Here is a 21,380-nt window from a genome sequence, read left to right on the forward strand (position 1 = left end):
AGAGGAATCCTCGGTTCCGGCCCTGACTTCACACAAGCTTTTTGACCCCGGTATCGACGGGAGAGCAATCCCAAGAGGCCCCCTAGCACCTCGCATGGGGACTGGCCTCTCCTGAGGCCACCAGGTCGGGTCCCTGAGGTCCCCGTCGTAACTCGAGAACACCTGCCGCAACTCGAGAAAATCCAGGAAGTTCTCCCTTCCAGGCGAGATGAGGCCAATTTCCGATGAGGCGTCTGGAGACTAATGACACCTAAACTCTGGAACTTCGAAAGGGTCTTTCACACCCTTGCTGCAACTCAAGAAGTTCACCGCCATACCCGTCTCCACTCGAGAGGAAGCACGATGGTCCCGCCCACATCCAGAGGAGCCCCGTTTCCCCCTCGTAGCTCGAGATGAGGGATCCTTTCGCTGCTTTCAACGGGAAAGTATTCCCGGCGTTCCCGTCGCATCTCAAGAGGAGGTACTCTCAACAGGAAAGCGAGAGGAACCCCATGGTCGTACCACCATTCCAAGAGTCCCCCAGATGTCTCAGTCCATTCCAGAGGACCCTCTTTGCCCTGCACTGGCTCATCTTTCACGCCGAGGATCCACTCACACCACGGTGGCACGTGGGACAGCCCTGTGGGAAAGCCTCGAAGGAAAGCCTCGAGGGAAAACCACAGATCCTTTGATCCACGCCACGGGAAGCGTGACATTGCTGCTACAGCCTGGAAGGAAAGCGCACGTGCATGCCCTCACTCGAGACGAGGCCTGACTCCCCTGGGGAGACTCCAGAAGTACCCAAAGATCCATGTCAGCCCCTGAGAGGAATCCTCGGTTCCGGCCCTGACTCCACACAAGGTTTTTGGCCCCGGTATCGACGGGAGAGGAATCCCGAGAGGCCCCCTAGCAACTCGCATGGGGACTGGCCTCTCCTGAGGCCACCAGGGCGGGTCCCTGAGGTCCCCGTCGTAACTCGAGAACACCTGCCGCAACTCGAGAAAATCCAGGAAGTTCTCCCTTCCAGGCGAGATGAGGCCTATTTCCGATGAGGCGTCTGGAGACTAATGACACATAAACTCTGGAACTTCGAAAGGGTCTTTCACACCCTTGCTGCAACTCAAGAAGTTCACCGCCATACCCGTCTCCACTCGAGAGGAAGCACGATGGTCCCGCCCACATCCAGAGGAGCCCCGTTTCCCCCTCGGAGCTCGAGATGAGGGATCCTTTCCCTGCTTTCAACGGGAAATAATTCCCGGCGTTCCCGTAGCATCTCAAGAGGAGGCACTCTCAACAGGAAAGGCGAGAGGAACTCCATGGTCGTACCACCATTCCAAGAGTCCCCTAGATGTCTCAGTCCATTCCAGAGGAACCTCTTTGCCCTGCACTGGCTCATCTTTCACGCCGAAGATCGACTCACACCACGGTGGCACGTGGGACTGCCCTGTGGGAAAGCCTCGAGGGAAAACCACAGATCCTTTGATCCACGCGACGGGAAGCGTGACATTGCTGCTACAGCCTGGAAGGAAAGCGCACGTTCATGCCCCCACTCGAGACGAGGCCTGACTCCCCTGGGAAGACTCCAGAAGTACCCAAAGATCCATGTCAGCCCCTGAGAGGAATCCTCGGTTCCGGCCCTGACTCCACACAAGGTTTTTGGCCCCGGTATCGACGGGAGAGGAATCCCGAGAGGCCCCCTAGCACGTCGCATGGGGACTGGCCTCTCCTGAGGCCTCCAGGGCGGGTCCCTGAGGTCCCCGTCGTAACTCGAGAACACCTGCCGCAACTCGAGAAAATCCAGGAAGTTCTCCCTGCCAGGCGAGATGAGGCCTATTTCCGATGAGGCGTCTGGATACTAATGACACCTAACCTCTGGAACTTCGAAAGGGTCTTTCACACCCTTGCTGCAACTCAAGAAGTTCACCGCCATACCCGCCTCCATTCGAGAGGAAGCACGATGGTCCCGCCCACATCCAGAGGAGCCCCGTTTCTCCCTCGTAGCTCGAGATGAGGGATCCTTTCCCTCCTTTCAACGGGAAAGAATTCCCTGCGTTCCCATCGCATCTCAAGAGGAGGCACTCTCAACAGGAAAGCGAGAGGAACCCCATGGTCGTACCACCATTCCAAGAGTCCCCCAGATGTCTCAGTCCATTCCAGAGGAACCTCTTTGCCCTGCACTGGCTCATCTTTCTCGCCGAGGATTGACTCACACCACGGTGGCACGTGGGACAGCCCTGTGGGAAAGCCTCGAGGGAAAGCCTCGAGGGAAAACCACAGATCCTTTGATCCACGCCATGGGAAGCGTGACATTGCTGCTACAGCCTGGAAGGTAAGCGCACGTGCATGCCCCCACTCGAGACGAGGCCTGACTCCCCTGGGGAGACTCCACAAGTACCCAAAGATCCATGTCAGCCCCTGAGAGGAATCCTCGGTTCCGGCCCTGACTCCACACAAGGTTTTTGGCCCCGGTATCGACGGGAGAGGAATCCCGAGAGGCCCCCTAGCAACTCGCATGGGGACTGGCCTCTCCTGAGGCCACCAGGGCGGGTCCCTTAGGTCCCCGTCGTAACTCGAGAACACCTGCCGCAACTCGAGAAAATCCAGGAAGTTCTCCCTTCCAGGCGAGATGAGGCCTATTTCCGTTGAGGCGTCTGGAGACTAATGACACCTAAACTCTGGAACTTCGAAAGGGTCTTTCACACCCTTGCTGCAACTCAAGAAGTTCACCGCCATACCCGTCTCCACTCGAGAGGAAGCACGATGGTCCCGCCCACATCCAGAGGAGCCCCGTTTCCCCCTCGGAGCTCGAGATGAGGGATCCTTTCCCTGCTTTCAACGGGAAAGTATTCCCGGCGTTCCCGTCGCATCTCAAGAGGAGGTACTCTCAACAGGAAAGCGAGAGGAACCCCATGGTCGTACCACCATTCCAAGAGTCCCCCAGATGTCTCAGTCCATTCCAGAGGACCCTCTTTGCCCTGCACTGGCTCATCTTTCACGCCGAGGATCCACTCACACCACGGTGGCACGTGGGACAGCCCTGTGGGAAAGCCTCGAGGGAAAGCCTCGAGGGAAAACCACAGATCCTTTGATCCACGCCACGGGAAGCGTGACATTGCTGCTACAGCCTGGAAGGAGAGCGCACGTGCATGCCCTCACTCGAGACGAGGCCTGACTCCCCTGGGGAGACTCCAGAAGTACCCAAAGATCCATGTCAGCCCCTGAGATGAATCCTCGGTTCCGGCCCTGACTCCACACAAGGTTTTTGGCCCCGGTATCGACTGGAGAGGAATCCCGAGAGGCCCCCTAGCAACTCGCATGGGGACTGGCCTCTCCTGAGGCCACCAGGGCGGGTCCCTGAGGTCCCCGTCGTAACTCGAGAACACCTGCCGCAACTCGAGAAAATCCAGGAAGTTCTCCCTTCCAGGCGAGATGAGGCCTATTTCCGATGAGGCGTCTGGAGACTAATGACACCTAACCTCTGGAAATTCGAAAGGGTCTTTCACACCCTTGCTGCAACTCAAGAAGTTCACCGCCATAACCGTCTCCACTCGAGAGGAAGCACGATGGTCCCGCCCACATCCAGAGGAGCCCCGTTTCCCCCTCGGAGCTCGAGATGAGGGATCCTTTCCCTGCTTTCAACGGGAAAGAATTCCCGGCGTTCCCGTCGCATCTCAAGAGGAGGCACTCTCAACAGGAAAGGCGAGAGGAACTCCATGGTCGTACCACCATTCCAAGAGTCCCCCAGATGTCTCAGTCCATTCCAGAGGAACCTCTTTGCCCTGCACTGGCTCATCTTTCACGCCGAAGATCGACTCACACCACGGTGGCACGTGGGACTGCCCTGTGGGAAAGCCTCGAGGGAAAACCACAGATCCTTTGATCCACGCGACGGGAAGCGTGACATTGCTGCTACAGCCTGGAAGGAAAGCGCACGTGCATGCCCCCACGCGAGACGAGGCCTGACTCCCCTCTGGAGACTCCAGAAGTACCCAAAGATCCATGTCAGCCCCTGAGAGGAATCCTCGGTTCCGGCCCTGACTCCACACAAGGTTTTTGGCCCCGGTATCGACGGGAGAGGAATCCCGAGAGGCCCCCTAGCAACTCGCATGGGGACTGGCCTCTCCTGAGGCCACCAGGGCGGGTCCCTGAGGTCCCCGTCGTAACTCGAGAACACCTGCCGCAACTCGAGAAAATCCAGGAAGTTCTCCCTTCCAGGCGAGATGTGGCCTATTTCCGATGAGGGGTCTGGAGACTAATGACACCTAACCTCTGGAACTTCGAAAAGGTCTTTCACACCCTTGCTGAAACTCAAGAAGTTCACCGCCATACCCGCCTCCATTCGAGAGGAAGCACGATGGTCCCGCCCACATCCAGAGGAGCCCCGTTTCCCCCTCGGTGCTCGAGATGAGGGATCCTTTCCCTGCTTTCAACGGGAAAGAATTCCCGGCGTTCCCGTCGCATCTCAAGAGGAGGCACTCTCAACAGGAAAGGCGAGAGGAACTCCATTGTCGTACCACCATTCCAAGAGTCCCCCAGATGTCTCAGTCCATTCCAGAGGAACCTCTTTGCCCTGCACTGGCTCATCTTTCACGCCGAGGATCGACTCACACCACGGTGGCACGTGGGACAGCCCTGTGGGAAAGCCTCGAGGGAAAGCCTCGAGGGAAAACCACAGATCCTTTGATCCACGCCACGGGAAGCGTGACATTGCTGCTACAGCCTGGAAGGAAAGCGCACGTGCATGCCCCCACTCGAGTCGAGGCCTGACTCCCCTGGGGAGACTCCACAAGTACCCAAAGATCCATGTCAGCCCCTGAGAGGAATCCTCGGTTCCGGCCCTGACTCCACACAAGGTTTTTGGCCCCGGTATCGACGGGATAGGAATCCCGAGCGGCCCCCTAGCACCTCGCATGGGGACTGGCCTCTCCTGAGGCCACCAGGGCGGGTCCCTGAGGACCCCGTCGTAACTCGAGAACACCTGCCGCAACTCGAGAAAATCCAGGAAGTTCTCCCTTCCAGGCGAGATGAGGCCTATTTCCGATGAGGGGTCTGGAGACTAATGACACCTAAACTCTGGAACTTCGAAAGGGTCTTTCACACCCTTGCTGTAACTCAAGAAGTTCACCGCCATACCCGTCTCCACTCGAGAGGAAGCACGATGGTCCCGCCCACATCCAGAGGATCCCCGTTTCCCCCTCGGAGCTCGAGATGAGGGATTCTTTCCCTGCTTTCAACGGGAAATAATTCCCGGCGTTCCCGTAGCATCTCAAGAGGAGGCACTCTCAACAGGAAAGGCGAGAGGAACTCCATGGTCGTACCACCATTCCAAGAGTCCCCCAGATGTCTCAGTCCATTCCAGAGGAACCTCTTTGCCCTGCACTGGCTCATCTTTCACGCCGAAGATCGACTCACACTACGGTGGCACGTGGGACTGCCCTGTGGGAAAGCCTCGAGGGAAAACCACAGATCCTTTGATCCACGCGACGGGAAGCGTGACATTGCTGCTACAGCCTGGAAGGAAAGCGCACGTGCATGCCCCCACTCGAGACGAGGCCTGACTCCCCTGGGGAGACTCCAGAAGTACCCAAAGATCCATGTCAGCCCCTGAGAGGAATCCTCGGTTCCGGCCCTGACTCCACACAAGGTTTTTGACACCGGTATCGACGGGAGAGGAATCCCGAGAGGCCCCCTAGCACCTCGCATGGGGACTGGCCTCTCCTGAGGCAACCAGGGCGGGTCCCTGAGGTCCCCGTCGTAACTCGAGAAGACCTGCCGCAACTCGAGAAAATCCAGGAAGTTCTCCCTTCCGGGCGAGATGAGGCCTATTTCCGATGAGGCGTCTGGAGACTAATGACACGTAAACTCTGGAACTTCGAAAGGGTCTTTCACACCCTTGCTGCAGCTCAAGAAGTTCACCGCCAAACCCGGCTTCAGTCGAGAGGAAGCACGATGGTCCCGCCCACATCCAGAGGAGCCCAGTTTCCCCCTCGTAGCTCGAGATGAGGGATCCTTTCCCTGCTTTCAACGGGAAAGAATTCCCGGCGTTCCCGTCGCATCTCAAGAGGAGGCACTCTCAACAGGAAAGGCGAGAGGAACTCCATGGTCGTACCACCATTCCAAGAGTCCCCCAGATGTCTCAGTCCATTCCAGAGGAACCTCTTTGCCCTGCACTGGCTCATCTTTCACGCCGAGGATCGACTCACACCACGGTGGCACGTGGGACAGCCCTGTGGGAAAGCCTCGAGGGAAAGCCTCGAGGGAAAACCACAGATCCTTTGATCCACGCCACGGAAAGCGTGACATTGCTGCTACAGCCTGGAAGGAAAGCGCACGTGCATGCCCCCACTCGAGACGAGGCCTGACTCCCCTGGGGAGACTCCAGAAGTACCCAAAGATCCATGTCAGCCCCTGAGAGGAATCCTCGGTTCCGGCCCTGAATCCACACAAGCTTTTTGACCCCGGTATCGACGGGAGAGCAATCCCGAGAGGCCCCCTAGCACCTCGCATGGGGACTGGCCTCTCCTGAGGCCACCAGGTCGGGTCCCTGAGGTCCCCGTCATAACTCGAGAACACCTGCCGCAACTCGAGAAAATCCAGGAAGTTCTCCCTTCCAGGCGAGATGAGGCCTATTTCCGATGAGGCGTCTGGAGACTAATGACACCTAAACTCTGGAACTTCGAAAGGGACTTTCACACCCTTGCTGCAACTCAAGAAGTTCACCGCCATACCCGTCTCCACTCGAGAGGAAGCACGATGGTCCCGCCCACATCCAGAGGAGCCCCGTTTCCCCCTCGGAGCTCGAGATGAGGGATCCTTTCCCTGCTTTCAACGGGAAAGAATTTCCGGCGTTCCTGTCGCATCTCAAGAGGAGGCACTCTCAACAGGAAAGGCGAGAGGAACTCCATGGTCGTACCACCATTCCAAGAGTCCCCCAGATGTCTCAGTCCATTCCAGAGGAACCTCTTTGCCCTGCACTGGCTCATCTTTCACGCCAAAGATCGACTCACACCACGGTGGCACGTGGGACAGCCCTGTGGGAAAGCCTCGAGGGAAAGCCTCGAGGGAAAACCACAGATCCTTTGATCCAGGCCACGGGAAGCGTGACATTGCTGCTAAAGCCTGGAAGGAAAGCGCACGTGCATGCCCCCACTCGAGACGAGGCCTGACTCCCCTGGGGAGACTCCAGAAGTACCCAAAGATCCATGTCAGCCCCTGAGAGGAATCCTCGGTTCCGGCCCTGACTCCACACAAGGTTTTTGGCCCCGGTATCGACGGGAGAGGAATCCCGAAAGGCCCCCTAGCACCTCGCATGGGGACTGGCCTCTCCTGAGGCCACCAGGGCGGGTCCCTGAGGTCCCCGTCGTAACTCGAGAACACCTGCCGCAACTCGAGAAAATCCAGGATGTTCTCCCTTCCAGGCGAGAAGAGGCCTATTTCCGATGAGGCGTATGGAGAGTAATGACACCTAACCTCTGGAACTTCGAAAGGGTCTTTCACACCCTTGCTGCAACTCAAGAAGTTCACCGCCATACCTGTCTCCACTCGAGAGGAAGCACGATGGTCCCGCCCACATCCAGAGGAGCCCCGTTTCCCCCTCGGAGCTCGAGATGAGGGATCCTTTCCCTGCTTTCAACGGGAAAGTTTTCCCGGCGTTCCCGTCGCATCTCAAGAGGAGGCACTCTCAACAGGAAAGGCGAGAGGAACTCCATGGTCGTACCACCATTCCAAGAGTCCCCCAGATGTCTCAGTCCATTCCAGAGGAACCTCTTTGCCCTGCACTGGCTCATCTTTCACGCCGAGGATCGACTCACACCACGGTGGCACATGGGACAGCCCTGTGGGAAAGCCTCGAGGGAAAGCCTCGAGGGAAAACCACAGATCCTTTGATCCACGCCACGGGAAGCGTTACATTGCTGCTACAGCCTGGAAGGAAAGCGCACGTGCATGCCCCCACTCGAGACGAGGCCTGACTCCCCTGGGGAGACTCCAGAAGTACCCAAAGATCCATGTCAGCCCTTGAGAGGAATCCTCGGTTCCGGCCCTGACTCCACACAAGGTTTTTGGCCCCGGTATCGACGGGAGAGGAATACCGAGAGGCCCCCTAGCAACTTGCATGGGGACAGGCCTTTCTTGTGGACACCAGGCCGGGTCCCTGAGTTCCCCGTCGTAACTCGAGAACACCTGCCGCAACTCGAGAAAATCCAGGAAGTTCTCCCTTCCAGGCGAGATGAGGCCTATTTCCGATGAGGCGTCTGGAGACTAATGACACCTAACCTCTGGAACTTCGAAAGGGTCTTTCACACCCTTGCTGCAACTCAAGAAGTTCACCGCCATACCCGTCTCCACTCGAGAGGAAGCACGATGGTCCCGCCCACATCCAGAGGAGCCCCGTTTCCCCCTCGGAACTCGAGATGAGGGATCCTTTCCCTGCTTTCAACGGGAAAGAATTCCCGGCGTTCCCGTCGCATCTCAAGAGGAGGCACTCTCAACAGGAAAGGCGAGAGGAACTCCATGGTCGTACCACCATTCCAAGAGTCCCCCAGATGTCTCAGTCCATTCCAGAGGAACCTCTTTGCCCTGCACTGGCTCATCTTTCACGCCGAGGATCGACTCACACCACGGTGGCACGTGGGACAGCCCTGTGGGAAAGCCTCGAGGGAAAGCCTCCAGGGAAAACCACAAATCCTTTGATCCAGGCCACGGGAAGCGTGACATTGCTGCTACAGCCTGGAAGGAAAGCGCACGTGCATGCCCCCACTCGAGACGATGCCTGACTCCCCTGGGGAGACTCCAGAAGTACCCAAAGATCCATGTCAGCCCCTGAGAGGAATCCTCGGTTCCGGCCCTGACTCCACACAAGGTTTTTGGCCCCGGTATCGACGGGAGAGGAATCCCGAGAGGCACCCTAGCACCTCGCATGGGGACTGGCCTCTCCTGAGGCCACCAGGGCGGGTCCCTGAGGTCCCCGTCGTAACTCGAGAACACCTGCCGCAACTCGAGAAAATCCAGGAAGTTCTCCCTTCCAGGCGAGAAGAGGCCTATTTCCGATGAGGCGTCTGGAGACTAATGACACCTAACCTCTGGAACTTCGAAAGGGTCTTTCACACCCTTGCTGCAACTCAAGAAGTTCACTGCTATACCCGTCTCCACTCGAGAGGAAGCAAGATGGTCCCGCCACATCCAGAGGAGCCCCGTTTCCCCCTCGGAGCTCGAGATGAGGGATCCTTTCCCTGCTTTCAACGGGAAAGAATTCCCGGTGTTCCCGTCGCATCTCAAGAGGAGGCCCTCTCTACAGGAAAGACGAGAGGAACTCCATGGTCGTACCACCATTCCAAGAGTCCCCCAGATGTCTCAGTCCATTCCAGAGGAACCTCTTAGCCCTGCACTGGCTCATCTTTCACGCCGAAGATCGACTCACACCACGGTCGCACGTGGGACAGCCCTGTGGGAAAGCCTCGAGGGAAAACCACAGATCCTTTGATCCACGCCACGGGAAGCGTGACATTGCTGCTACAGCCTGGAAGGAGAGCGCACGTGCATGCCCCCACTCGAGACGAGGCCTGACTCCCCTGGGGAGACTCCAGAAGTACCCAAAGATCCATGTCAGCCCCTGAGAGGAATCCTCGGTTCCAGCCCTGACTCCACACAAGGTTTTTGGCCCCGGTATCGACGGGAGAGGAATCCCGAGAGGCCCCCTAGCACCTCGCATGGGGACTGGCCTCTCCTGAGGCCACCAGGGCGCGTCCCTGAGGTCCCCGTCGTAACTCGAGAACACCTGCCGCAACTCGAGAAAATCCAGGAAGTTCTCCCTTCCGGGCGAGATGAGGCCTATTTCCGATGAGGCGTCTGGAGACTAATGACACGTAAACTCTGGAACTTCGAAAGGGTCTTTCACACCCTTGCTGCAACTCAAGAAGTTCACCGCCAAACCCGGCTTCAGTCGAGAGGAAGCACGATGGTCCCTCCCACATCCAGAGGAGCCCAGTTTCCCCCTCGTAGCTCGAGATGAGGGATCCTTTCCCTGCTTTCAACGGGAAAGAATTCCCGGCGTTCCCGTCGCATCTCAAGAGGAGGCACTCTCAACAGGAAAGGCGAGAGGAACTCCATGGTCGTACCACCATTCCAAGAGTCCCCCAGATGTCTCAGTCCATTCCAGAGGAACCTCTTTGCCCTGCACTGGCTCATCTTTCACGCCGAGGATCGACTCACACCACGGTGGCACGTGGGACAGCCCTGTGTTAAAGCCTCGAGGGAAAGCCTCGAGGGAAAACCACAGATCCTTTGATCCACGCCACGGAAAGCGTGACATTGCTGCTACAGCCTGGAAGGAAAGCGCACGTGCATGCCCCCACTCGAGACGAGGCCTGACTCCCCTGGGGAGACTCCAGAAGTACCCAAAGATCCATGTCAGCCCCTGAGAGGAATCCTCGGTTCCGGCCCTGAATCCACACAAGCTTTTTGACCCCGGTATCGACGGGAGAGCAATCCCGAGAGGCCCCCTAGCACCTCGCATGGGGACTGGCCTCTCCTGAGGCCACCAGGTCGGGTCCCTGAGGTCCCCGTCATAACTCGAGAACACCTGCCGCAACTCGAGAAAATCCAGGAAGTTCTCCCTTCCAGGCGAGATGAGGCCTATTTCCGATGAGGCGTCTGGAGACTAATGACACCTAAACTCTGGAACTTCGAAAGGGTCTTTCACACCCTTGCTGCAACTCAAGAAGTTCACCGCAATACCCGTCTCCACTCGAGAGGAAGCACGATGGTCCCGCCCACATCCAGAGGAGCCCCGTTTCCCCCTCGGAGCTCGAGATGAGGGATCCTTTCCCTGCTTTCAACGGGAAAGAATTTCCGGCGTTCCTGTCGCATCTCAAGAGGAGGCACTCTCAACAGGAAAGGCGAGAGGAACTCCATGGTCGTACCACCATTCCAAGAGTCCCCCAGATGTCTCAGTCCATTCCAGAGGAACCTCTTTGCCCTGCACTGGCTCATCTTTCACGCCAAAGATCGACTCACACCACGGTGGCACGTGGGACAGCCCTGTGGGAAAGCCTCGAGGGAAAGCCTCGAGGGAAAACCACAGATCCTTTGATCCAGGCCACGGGAAGCGTGACATTGCTGCTAAAGCCTGGAAGGAAAGCGCACGTGCATGCCCCCACTCGAGACGAGGCCTGACTCCCCTGGGGAGACTCCAGAAGTACCCAAAGATCCATGTCAGCCCCTGAGAGGAATCCTCGGTTCCGGCCCTGACTCCACACAAGGTTTTTGGCCCCGGTATCGACGGGAGAGGAATCCCGAGAGGCCCCGTAGCACCTCGCATGGGGACTGGCCTCTCCTGAGGCCACCAGGGCGGGTCCCTGAGGTCCCCGTCGTAACTCGAGAACACCTGCCGCAACTCGAGAAAATCCAGGAAGTTCTCCCTTCCAGGCGAGAAGAGGCCTATTTCCGATGAGGCGTCTGGAGACTAATGACACCTAACCTCTGGAACTTCGAAAGGGTCTTTCACACCCTTGCTGCAACTCAAGAAGTTCACTGCCATACCCGTCTCCACTCGAGAGGAAGCAAGATGGTCCCGCCCACATCCAGAGGAGCCCCGTTTCCCCCTCGGAGCTCGAGATGAGGGATCCTTTCCCTGCTTTCAACGGGAAAGAATTCCCGGTGTTTCCGTCGCATCTCAAGAGGAGGCACTCTCAACAGGAAAGGCGAGAGGAACTCCATGGTCGTACCACCATTCCAAGAGTCCCCCAGATGTCTCAGTCCATTCCAGAGGAACCTCTTTGCCCTGCACTGGCTCATCTTTCACGCCAAAGATCGACTCACACCACGGTGGCACGTGGGACAGCCCTGTGGGAAAGCCTCGAGGGAAAGCCTCGATGGAAAACCACAGATCCTTTGATCCAGGCCACGGGAAGCGTGACATTGCTGCTAAAGCCTGGAAGGAAAGCGCACGTGCATGCCCCCACTCGAGACGAGGCCTGACTCCCCTGGGGAGACTCCAGAAGTACCCAAAGATCCATGTCAGCCCCTGAGAGGAATCCTCGGTTCCGGCCCTGACTCCACACAAGGTTTTTGGCCCCGGTATCGACGGGAGAGGAATCCCGAAAGGCCCCCTAGCACCTCGCATGGGGACTGGCCTCTCCTGAGGCCACCAGGGCGGGTCCCTGAGGTCCCCGTCGTAACTCGAGAACACCTGCCGCAACTCGAGAAAATCCAGGAAGTTCTCCCTTCCAGGCGAGAAGAGGCCTATTTCCGATGAGGCGTCTGGAGACTAATGACACCTAACCTCTGGAACTTCGAAAGGGTCTTTCACACCCTTGCTGCAACTCAAGAAGTTCACTGCTATACCCGTCTCCACTCGAGAGGAAGCAAGATGGTCCCGCCACATCCAGAGGAGCCCCGTTTCCCCCTCGGAGCTCGAGATGAGGGATCCTTTCCCTGCTTTCAACGGGAAAGAATTCCCGGTGTTCCCGTCGCATCTCAAGAGGAGGCCCTCTCAACAGGAAAGACGAGAGGAACTCCATGGTCGTACCACCATTCCAAGAGTCCCCCAGATGTCTCAGTCCATTCCAGAGGAACCTCTTAGCCCTGCACTGGCTCATCTTTCACGCCGAAGATCGACTCACACCACGGTCGCACGTGGGACAGCCCTGTGGGAAAGCCTCGAGGGAAAACCACAGATCCTTTGATCCACGCCACGGGAAGCGTGACATTGCTGCTACAGCCTGGAAGGAGAGCGCACGTGCATGCCCCCACTCGAGACGAGGCCTGACTCCACTGGGGAGACTCCAGAAGTACCCAAAGATCCATGTCAGCCCCTGAGAGGAATCCTCGGTTCCAGCCCTGACTCCACACAAGGTTTTTGGCCCCGGTATCGACGGGAGAGGAATCCCGAGAGGCCCCCTAGCACCTCGCATGGGGACTGGCCTCTCCTGAGGCCACCAGGGCGCGTCCCTGAGGTCCCCGTCGTAACTCGAGAACACCTGCCGCAACTCGAGAAAATCCAGGAAGTTCTCCCTTCCGGGCGAGATGAGGCCTATTTCCGATGAGGCGTCTGGAGACTAATGACACGTAAACTCTGGAACTTCGAAAGGGTCTTTCACACCCTTACTGCAACTCAAGAAGTTCACCGCCAAACCCGGCTTCAGTCGAGAGGAAGCACGATGGTCCCTCCCACATCCAGAGGAGCCCAGTTTCCCCCTCGTAGCTCGAGATGAGGGATCCTTTCCCTGCTTTCAACGGGAAAGAATTCCCGGCGTTCCCGTCGCATCTCAAGAGGAGGCACTCTCAACAGGAAAGGCGAGAGGAACTCCATGGTCGTACCACCATTCCAAGAGTCCCCCAGATGTCTCAGTCCATTCCAGAGGAACCTCTTTGCCCTGCACTGGCTCATCTTTCACGCCGAGGATCGACTCACACCACGGTGGCACGTGGGACAGCCCTGTGTTAAAGCCTCGAGGGAAAGCCTCGAGGGAAAACCACAGATCCTTTGATCCACGCCACGGAAAGCGTGACATTGCTGCTACAGCCTGGAAGGAAAGCGCACGTGCATGCCCCCACTCGAGACGAGGCCTGACTCCCCTGGGGAGACTCCAGAAGTACCCAAAGATCCATGTCAGCCCCTGAGAGGAATCCTCGGTTCCGGCCCTGAATCCACACAAGCTTTTTGACCCCGGTATCGACGGGAGAGCAATCCCGAGAGGCCCCCTAGCACCTCGCATGGGGACTGGCCTCTCCTGAGGCCACCAGGTCGGGTCCCTGAGGTCCCCGTCATAACTCGAGAACACCTGCCGCAACTCGAGAAAATCCAGGAAGTTCTCCCTTCCAGGCGAGATGAGGCCTATTTCCGATGAGGCGTCTGGAGACTAATGACACCTAAACTCTGGAACTTCGAAAGGGTCTTTCACACCCTTGCTGCAACTCAAGAAGTTCACCGCAATACCCGTCTCCACTCGAGAGGAAGCACGATGGTCCCGCCCACATCCAGAGGAGCCCCGTTTCCCCCTCGGAGCTCGAGATGAGGGATCCTTTCCCTGCTTTCAACGGGAAAGAATTTCCGGCGTTCCTGTCGCATCTCAAGAGGAGGCACTCTCAACAGGAAAGGCGAGAGGAACTCCATGGTCGTACCACCATTCCAAGAGTCCCCCAGATGTCTCAGTCCATTCCAGAGGAACCTCTTTGCCCTGCACTGGCTCATCTTTCACGCCAAAGATCGACTCACACCACGGTGGCACGTGGGACAGCCCTGTGGGAAAGCCTCGAGGGAAAGCCTCGAGGGAAAACCACAGATCCTTTGATCCAGGCCACGGGAAGCGTGACATTGCTGCTAAAGCCTGGAAGGAAAGCGCACGTGCATGCCCCCACTCGAGACGAGGCCTGACTCCCCTGGGGAGACTCCAGAAGTACCCAAAGATCCATGTCAGCCCCTGAGAGGAATCCTCGGTTCCGGCCCTGACTCCACACAAGGTTTTTGGCCCCGGTATCGACGGGAGAGGAATCCCGAGAGGCCCCGTAGCACCTCGCATGGGGACTGGCCTCTCCTGAGGCCACCAGGGCGGGTCCCTGAGGTCCCCGTCGTAACTCGAGAACACCTGCCGCAACTCGAGAAAATCCAGGAAGTTCTCCCTTCCAGGCGAGAAGAGGCCTATTTCCGATGAGGCGTCTGGAGACTAATGACACCTAACCTCTGGAACTTCGAAAGGGTCTTTCACACCCTTGCTGCAACTCAAGAAGTTCACTGCCATACCCGTCTCCGCTCGAGAGGAAGCAAGATGGTCCCGCCCACATCCAGAGGAGCCCCGTTTCCCCCTCGGAGCTCGAGATGAGGGATCCTTTCCCTGCTTTCAACGGGAAAGAATTCCCGGTGTTTCCGTCGCATCTCAAGAGGAGGCACTCTCAACAGGAAAGGCGAGAGGAACTCCATGGTCGTACCACCATTCCAAGAGTCCCCCAGATGTCTCAGTCCATTCCAGAGGAACCTCTTTGCCCTGCACTGGCTCATCTTTCACGCCAAAGATCGACTCACACCACGGTGGCACGTGGGACAGCCCTGTGGGAAAGCCTCGAGGGAAAGCCTCGATGGAAAACCACAGATCCTTTGATCCAGGCCACGGGAAGCGTGACATTGCTGCTAAAGCCTGGAAGGAAAGCGCACGTGCATGCCCCCACTCGAGACGAGGCCTGACTCCCCTGGGGAGACTCCAGAAGTACCCAAAGATCCATGTCAGCCCCTGAGAGGAATCCTCGGTTCCGGCCCTGACTCCACACAAGGTTTTTGGCCCCGGTATCGACGGGAGAGGAATCCCGAAAGGCCCCCTAGCACCTCGCATGGGGACTGGCCTCTCCTGAGGCCACCAGGGCGGGTCCCTGAGGTCCCCGTCGTAACTCGAGAACACCTGCCGCAACTCGAGAAAATCCAGGAAGTTCTCCCTTCCAGGCGAGATGAGGCCTATTTCCGATGAGGCATCTGGAGACTAATGACACCTAACCTCTGGAACTTCGAAAGGGTCTTTCACACCCTTGCTGCAACTCAAGAAGTTCACCGCCATACCCGTCTCCACTCGAGAGGAAGCACGATGGTCCTGCCCACATCCAGAGGAGCCCCGTTTCCCCCTCGGAGCTCGAGATGAGGGATCCTTTCCCTGCTTTCAACGGGAAAGGTTTCCCGGCGTTCCCGTCGCATCTCAAGAGGAGGCACTCTCAACAGGAAAGGCGAGAGGAACTCCATGGTCGTACCACCATTCCAAGAGTCCCCCAGATGTCTCAGTCCATTCCAGAGGAACCTCTTTGCCCTGCACTGGCTCATCTTTCACGCCGAGGATCGACTCACACCACGGTGGCACGTGGGACAGCCCTGTGGGAAAGCCTCGAGGGAAAGCCTCGAGGGAAAACCACAGATCCTTTGATCCACGCCACGGGAAGCGTGACATTGCTGCTACAGCCTGGAAGGAAAGCGCACGTGCATGCCCCCACTCGAGACGAGGCCTGACTCCCCTGGGGAGACTCCAGAAGTACCCAAAGATCCATGTCAGCCCTTGAGAGGAATCCTCGGTTCCGGCCCTGACTCCACACAAGGTTTTTGGCCCCGGTATCGACGGGAGAGGAATACCGAGAGGCCCCCTAGCAACTTGCATGGGGACAGGCCTTTCTTGTGGACACCAGGCCGGGTCCCTGAGTTCCCCGTCGTAACTCGAGAACACCTGCCGCAACTCGAGAAAATCCAGGAAGTTCTCCCTTCCAGGCGAGATGAGGCCTATTTCCGATGAGGCGTCTGGAGACTAATGACACCTAACCTCTGGAACTTCGAAAGGGTCTTTCACACCCTTGCTGCAACTCAAGAAGTTCACCGCCATACCCGTCTCCACTCGAGAGGAAGCACGATGGTCCCGCCCACATCCAGAGGAGCCCCGTTTCCCCCTCGGAACTCGAGATGAGGGATCCTTTCCCTGCTTTCAACGGGAAAGAATTCCCGGCGTTCCCGTCGCATCTCAAGAGGAGGCACTCTCAACAGGAAAGGCGAGAGGAACTCCATGGTCGTACCACCATTCCAAGAGTCCCCCAGATGTCTCAGTCCATTCCAGAGGAACCTCTTTGCCCTGCACTGGCTCATCTTTCACGCCGAGGATCGACTCACACCACGGTGGCACGTGGGACAGCCCTGTGGGAAAGCCTCGAGGGAAAGCCTCCAGGGAAAACCACAGATCCTTTGATCCAGGCCACGGGAAGCGTGACATTGCTGCTAAAGCCTGGAAGGAAAGCGCACGTGCATGCCCCCACTCGAGACGAGGCCTGACTCCCCTGGGGAGACTCCAGAAGTACCCAAAGATCCATGTCAGCCCCTGAGAGGAATCCTCGGTTCCGGCCCTGACTCCACACAAGGTTTTTGGCCCCGGTATCGACGGGAGAGGAATCCCGAAAGGCCCCCTAGCACCTCGCATGGGGACTGGCCTCTCCTGAGGCCACCAGGGCGGGTCCCTGAGGTCCCCGTCGTAACTCGAGAACACCTGCCGCAACTCGAGAAAATCCAGGATGTTCTCCCTTCCAGGCGAGAAGAGGCCTATTTCCGATGAGGCGTATGGAGAGTAATGACACCTAACCTCTGGAACTTCGAAAGGGCCTTTCACACCCTTGCTGCAACTCAAGAAGTTCACCGCCATACCCGTCTCCACTCGAGAGGAAGCACGATGGTCCTGCCCACATCCAGAGGAGCCCCGTTTCCCCCTCGGAGCTCGAGATGAGGGATCCTTTCCCTGCTTTCAACGGGAAAGGTTTCCCGGCGTTCCCGTCGCATCTCAAGAGGAGGCACTCTCAACAGGAAAGGCGAGAGGAACTCCATGGTCGTACCACCATTCCAAGAGTCCCCCAGATGTCTCAGTCCATTCCAGAGGAACCTCTTTGCCCTGCACTGGCTCATCTTTCACGCCGAGGATCGACTCACACCACGGTGGCACGTGGGACAGCCCTGTGGGAAAGCCTCGAGGGAAAGCCTCGAGGGAAAACCACAGATCCTTTGATCCACGCCACGGGAAGCGTGACATTGCTGCTACAGCCTGGAAGGAAAGCGCACGTGCATGCCCCCACTCGAGACGAGGCCTGACTCCCCTGGGGAGACTCCAGAAGTACCCAAAGATCCATGTCAGCCCTTGAGAGGAATCCTCGGTTCCGGCCCTGACTCCACACAAGGTTTTTGGCCCCGGTATCGACGGGAGAGGAATACCGAGAGGCCCCCTAGCAACTTGCATGGGGACAGGCCTTTCTTGTGGACACCAGGCCGGGTCCCTGAGTTCCCCGTCGTAACTCGAGAACACCTGCCGCAACTCGAGAAAATCCAGGAAGTTCTCCCTTCCAGGCGAGATGAGGCCTATTTCCGATGAGGCGTCTGGAGACTAATGACACCTAACCTCTGGAACTTCGAAAGGGTCTTTCACACCCTTGCTGCAACTCAAGAAGTTCACCGCCATACCCGTCTCCACTCGAGAGGAAGCACGATGGTCCCGCCCACATCCAGAGGAGCCCCGTTTCCCCCTCGGAACTCGAGATGAGGGATCCTTTCCCTGCTTTCAACGGGAAAGAATTCCCGGCGTTCCCGTCGCATCTCAAGAGGAGGCACTCTCAACAGGAAAGGCGAGAGGAACTCCATGGTCGTACCACCATTCCAAGAGTCCCCCAGATGTTTCAGTCCATTCCAGAGGAACCTCTTTGCCCTGCACTGGCTCATCTTTCACGCCGAGGATCGACTCACACCACGGTGGCACGTGGGACAGCCCTGTGGGAAAGCCTCGAGGGAAAGCCTCCAGGGAAAACCACAGATCCTTTGATCCAGGCCACGGGAAGCGTGACATTGCTGCTACAGCCTGGAAGGAAAGCGCACGTGCATGCCCCCACTCGAGACGATGCCTGACTCCCCTGGGGAGACTCCAGAAGTACCCAAAGATCCATGTCAGCCCCTGAGAGGAATCCTCGGTTCCGGCCCTGACTCCACACAAGGTTTTTGGCCCCGGTATCGACGGGAGAGGAATCCCGAGAGGCACCCTAGCACCTCGCATGGGGACTGGCCTCTCCTGAGGCCACCAGGGCGGGTCCCTGAGGTCCCCGTCGTAACTCGAGAACACCTGCCGCAACTCGAGAAAATCCAGGAAGTTCTCCCTTCCAGGCGAGAAGAGGCCTATTTCCGATGAGGCGTCTGGAGACTAATTACACCTAACCTCTGGAACTTCGAAAGGGTCTTTCACACCCTTGCTGCAACTCAAGAAGTTCACTGCTATACCCGTCTCCACTCGAGAGGAAGCAAGATGGTCCCGCCACATCCAGAGGAGCCCCGTTTCCCCCTCGGAGCTCGAGATGAGGGATCCTTTCCCTGCTTTCAACGGGAAAGAATTCCCGGTGTTCCCGTCGCATCTCAAGAGGAGGCCCTCTCAACAGGAAAGACGAGAGGAACTCCATGGTCGTACCACCATTCCAAGAGTCCCCCAGATGTCTCAGTCCATTCCAGAGGAACCTCTTAGCCCTGCACTGGCTCATCTTTCACGCCGAAGATCGACTCACACCACGGTCGCACGTGGGACAGCCCTGTGGGAAAGCCTCGAGGGAAAACCACAGATCCTTTGATCCACGCCACGGGAAGCGTGACATTGCTGCTACAGCCTGGAAGGAGAGCGCACGTGCATGCCCCCACTCGAGACGAGGCCTGACTCCACTGGGGAGACTCCAGAAGTACCCAAAGATCCATGTCAGCCCCTGAGAGGAATCCTCGGTTCCAGCCCTGACTCCACACAAGGTTTTTGGCCCCGGTATCGACGGGAGAGGAATCCCGAGAGGCCCCCTAGCACCTCGCATGGGGACTGGCCTCTCCTGAGGCCACCAGGGCGCGTCCCTGAGGTCCCCGTCGTAACTCGAGAACACCTGCCGCAACTCGAGAAAATCCAGGAAGTTCTCCCTTCCGGGCGAGATGAGGCCTATTTCCGATGAGGCGTCTGGAGACTAATGACACGTAAACTCTGGAACTTCGAAAGGGTCTTTCACACCCTTGCTGCAACTCAAGAAGTTCACCGCCAAACCCGGCTTCAGTCGAGAGGAAGCACGATGGTCCCGCCCACATCCAGAGGAGCCCAGTTTCCCCCTCGTAGCTCGAGATGAGGGATCCTTTCCCTGCTTTCAACGGGAAAGAATTCCCGGCGTTCCCGTCGCATCTCAAGAGGAGGCACTCTCAACAGGAAAGGCGAGAGGAACTCCATGGTCGTACCACCATTCCAAGAGTCCCCCAGATGTCTCAGTCCATTCCAGAGGAACCTCTTTGCCCTGCACTGGCTCATCTTTCACGCCGAGGATCGACTCACACCACGGTGGCACGTGGGACAGCCCTGTGGGAAAGCCTCGAGGGAAAGCCTCGAGGGAAAACCACAGATCCTTTGATCCACGCCACGGAAAGCGTGACATTGCTGCTACAGCCTGGAAGGAAAGCGCACGTGCATGCCCCCACTCGAGACGAGGCCTGACTCCCCTGGGGAGACTCCAGAAGTACCCAAAGATCCATGTCAGCCCCTGAGAGGAATCCTCGGTTCCGGCCCTGAATCCACACAAGCTTTTTGACCCCGGTATCGACGGGAGAGCAATCCCGAGAGGCCCCCTAGCACCTCGCATGGGGACTGGCCTCTCCTGAGGCCACCAGGTCGGGTCCCTGAGGTCCCCGTCATAACTCGAGAACACCTGCCGCAACTCGAGAAAATCCAGGAAGTTCTCCCTTCCAGGCGAGATGAGGCCTATTTCCGATGAGGCGTCTGGAGACTAATGACACCTAACCTCTGGAACTTCGAAAGGGTCTTTCACACCCTTGCTGCAACTCAAGAAGTTCACCGCCATACCCGTCTCCACTCGAGAGGAAGCACGATGGTCCCGCCCACATCCAGAGGAGCCCCGTTTCCCCCTCGGAGCTCGAGATGAGGGATCCTTTCCCTGCTTTCAACGGGAAAGAATTTCCGGCGTTCCTGTCGCATCTCAAGAGGAGGCACTCTCAACAGGAAAGGCGAGAGGAACTCCATGGTCGTACCACCATTCCAAGAGTCCCCCAGATGTCTCAGTCCATTCCAGAGGAACCTCTTTGCCCTGCACTGGCTCATCTTTCACGCCAAAGATCGACTCACACCACGGTGGCACGTGGGACAGCCCTGTGGGAAAGCCTCGAGGGAAAACCACAGATTCTTTGATCCACGACACGGGAAGCGTGACATTGCTGCTACAGCCTGGAAGGAGAGCGCACGTGCATGCCCCCACTCGAGACGAGGCCTGACTCCCCTGGGGAGACTCCAGAAGTACCCAAAGATCCATGTCAGCCCCTGAGAGGAATCCTCGGTTCCAGCCCTGACTCCACACAAGGTTTTTGGCCCCGGTATCGACGGGAGAGGAATCCCGAGTGGCCCCCTAGCACCTCGCATGGGGACTGGCCTCTCCTGAGGCCACCAGGGCGGGTCCCTCAGGTCCCCGTCGTAATTCGAGAACACCTGCCGCAACTCGAGAAAATCCAGGAAGTTCTCCCTTCCAGGCGAGATGAGGCCTATTTCCGATGAGGCGTCTGGAGACTAATGACACCTAACCTCTGGAACTTCGAAAGGGTCTGTCACACCCTTGCTGCAACTCAAGAAGTTCACCGCCATACCCGTCTCCACTCGAGAGGAAGCACGATGGTCCCGCCCACATCCAGAGGAGCCCCGTTTCCCCCTCAGAGCTCGAGATGAGGGATTCTTTCCCTGCTTTCAACGGGAAAGGTTTCCCGGCGTTCCCGTGGCATCTCAAGAGGAGGCACTCTCACCAGGAAAGGCGAGAGGAACTCCATGGTCGTACCACCATTCCAAGAGCCCCCAGATGTCTCAGTCCATTCCAGAGGTACCTCTTTGCCCTGCACTGGCTCATCT

Source organism: Capricornis sumatraensis, unplaced genomic scaffold, assembly GCF_032405125.1.
Source record: "Capricornis sumatraensis isolate serow.1 unplaced genomic scaffold, serow.2 scaffold10, whole genome shotgun sequence".
Classification (NCBI taxonomy): Eukaryota; Metazoa; Chordata; class Mammalia; order Artiodactyla; family Bovidae; genus Capricornis; species Capricornis sumatraensis.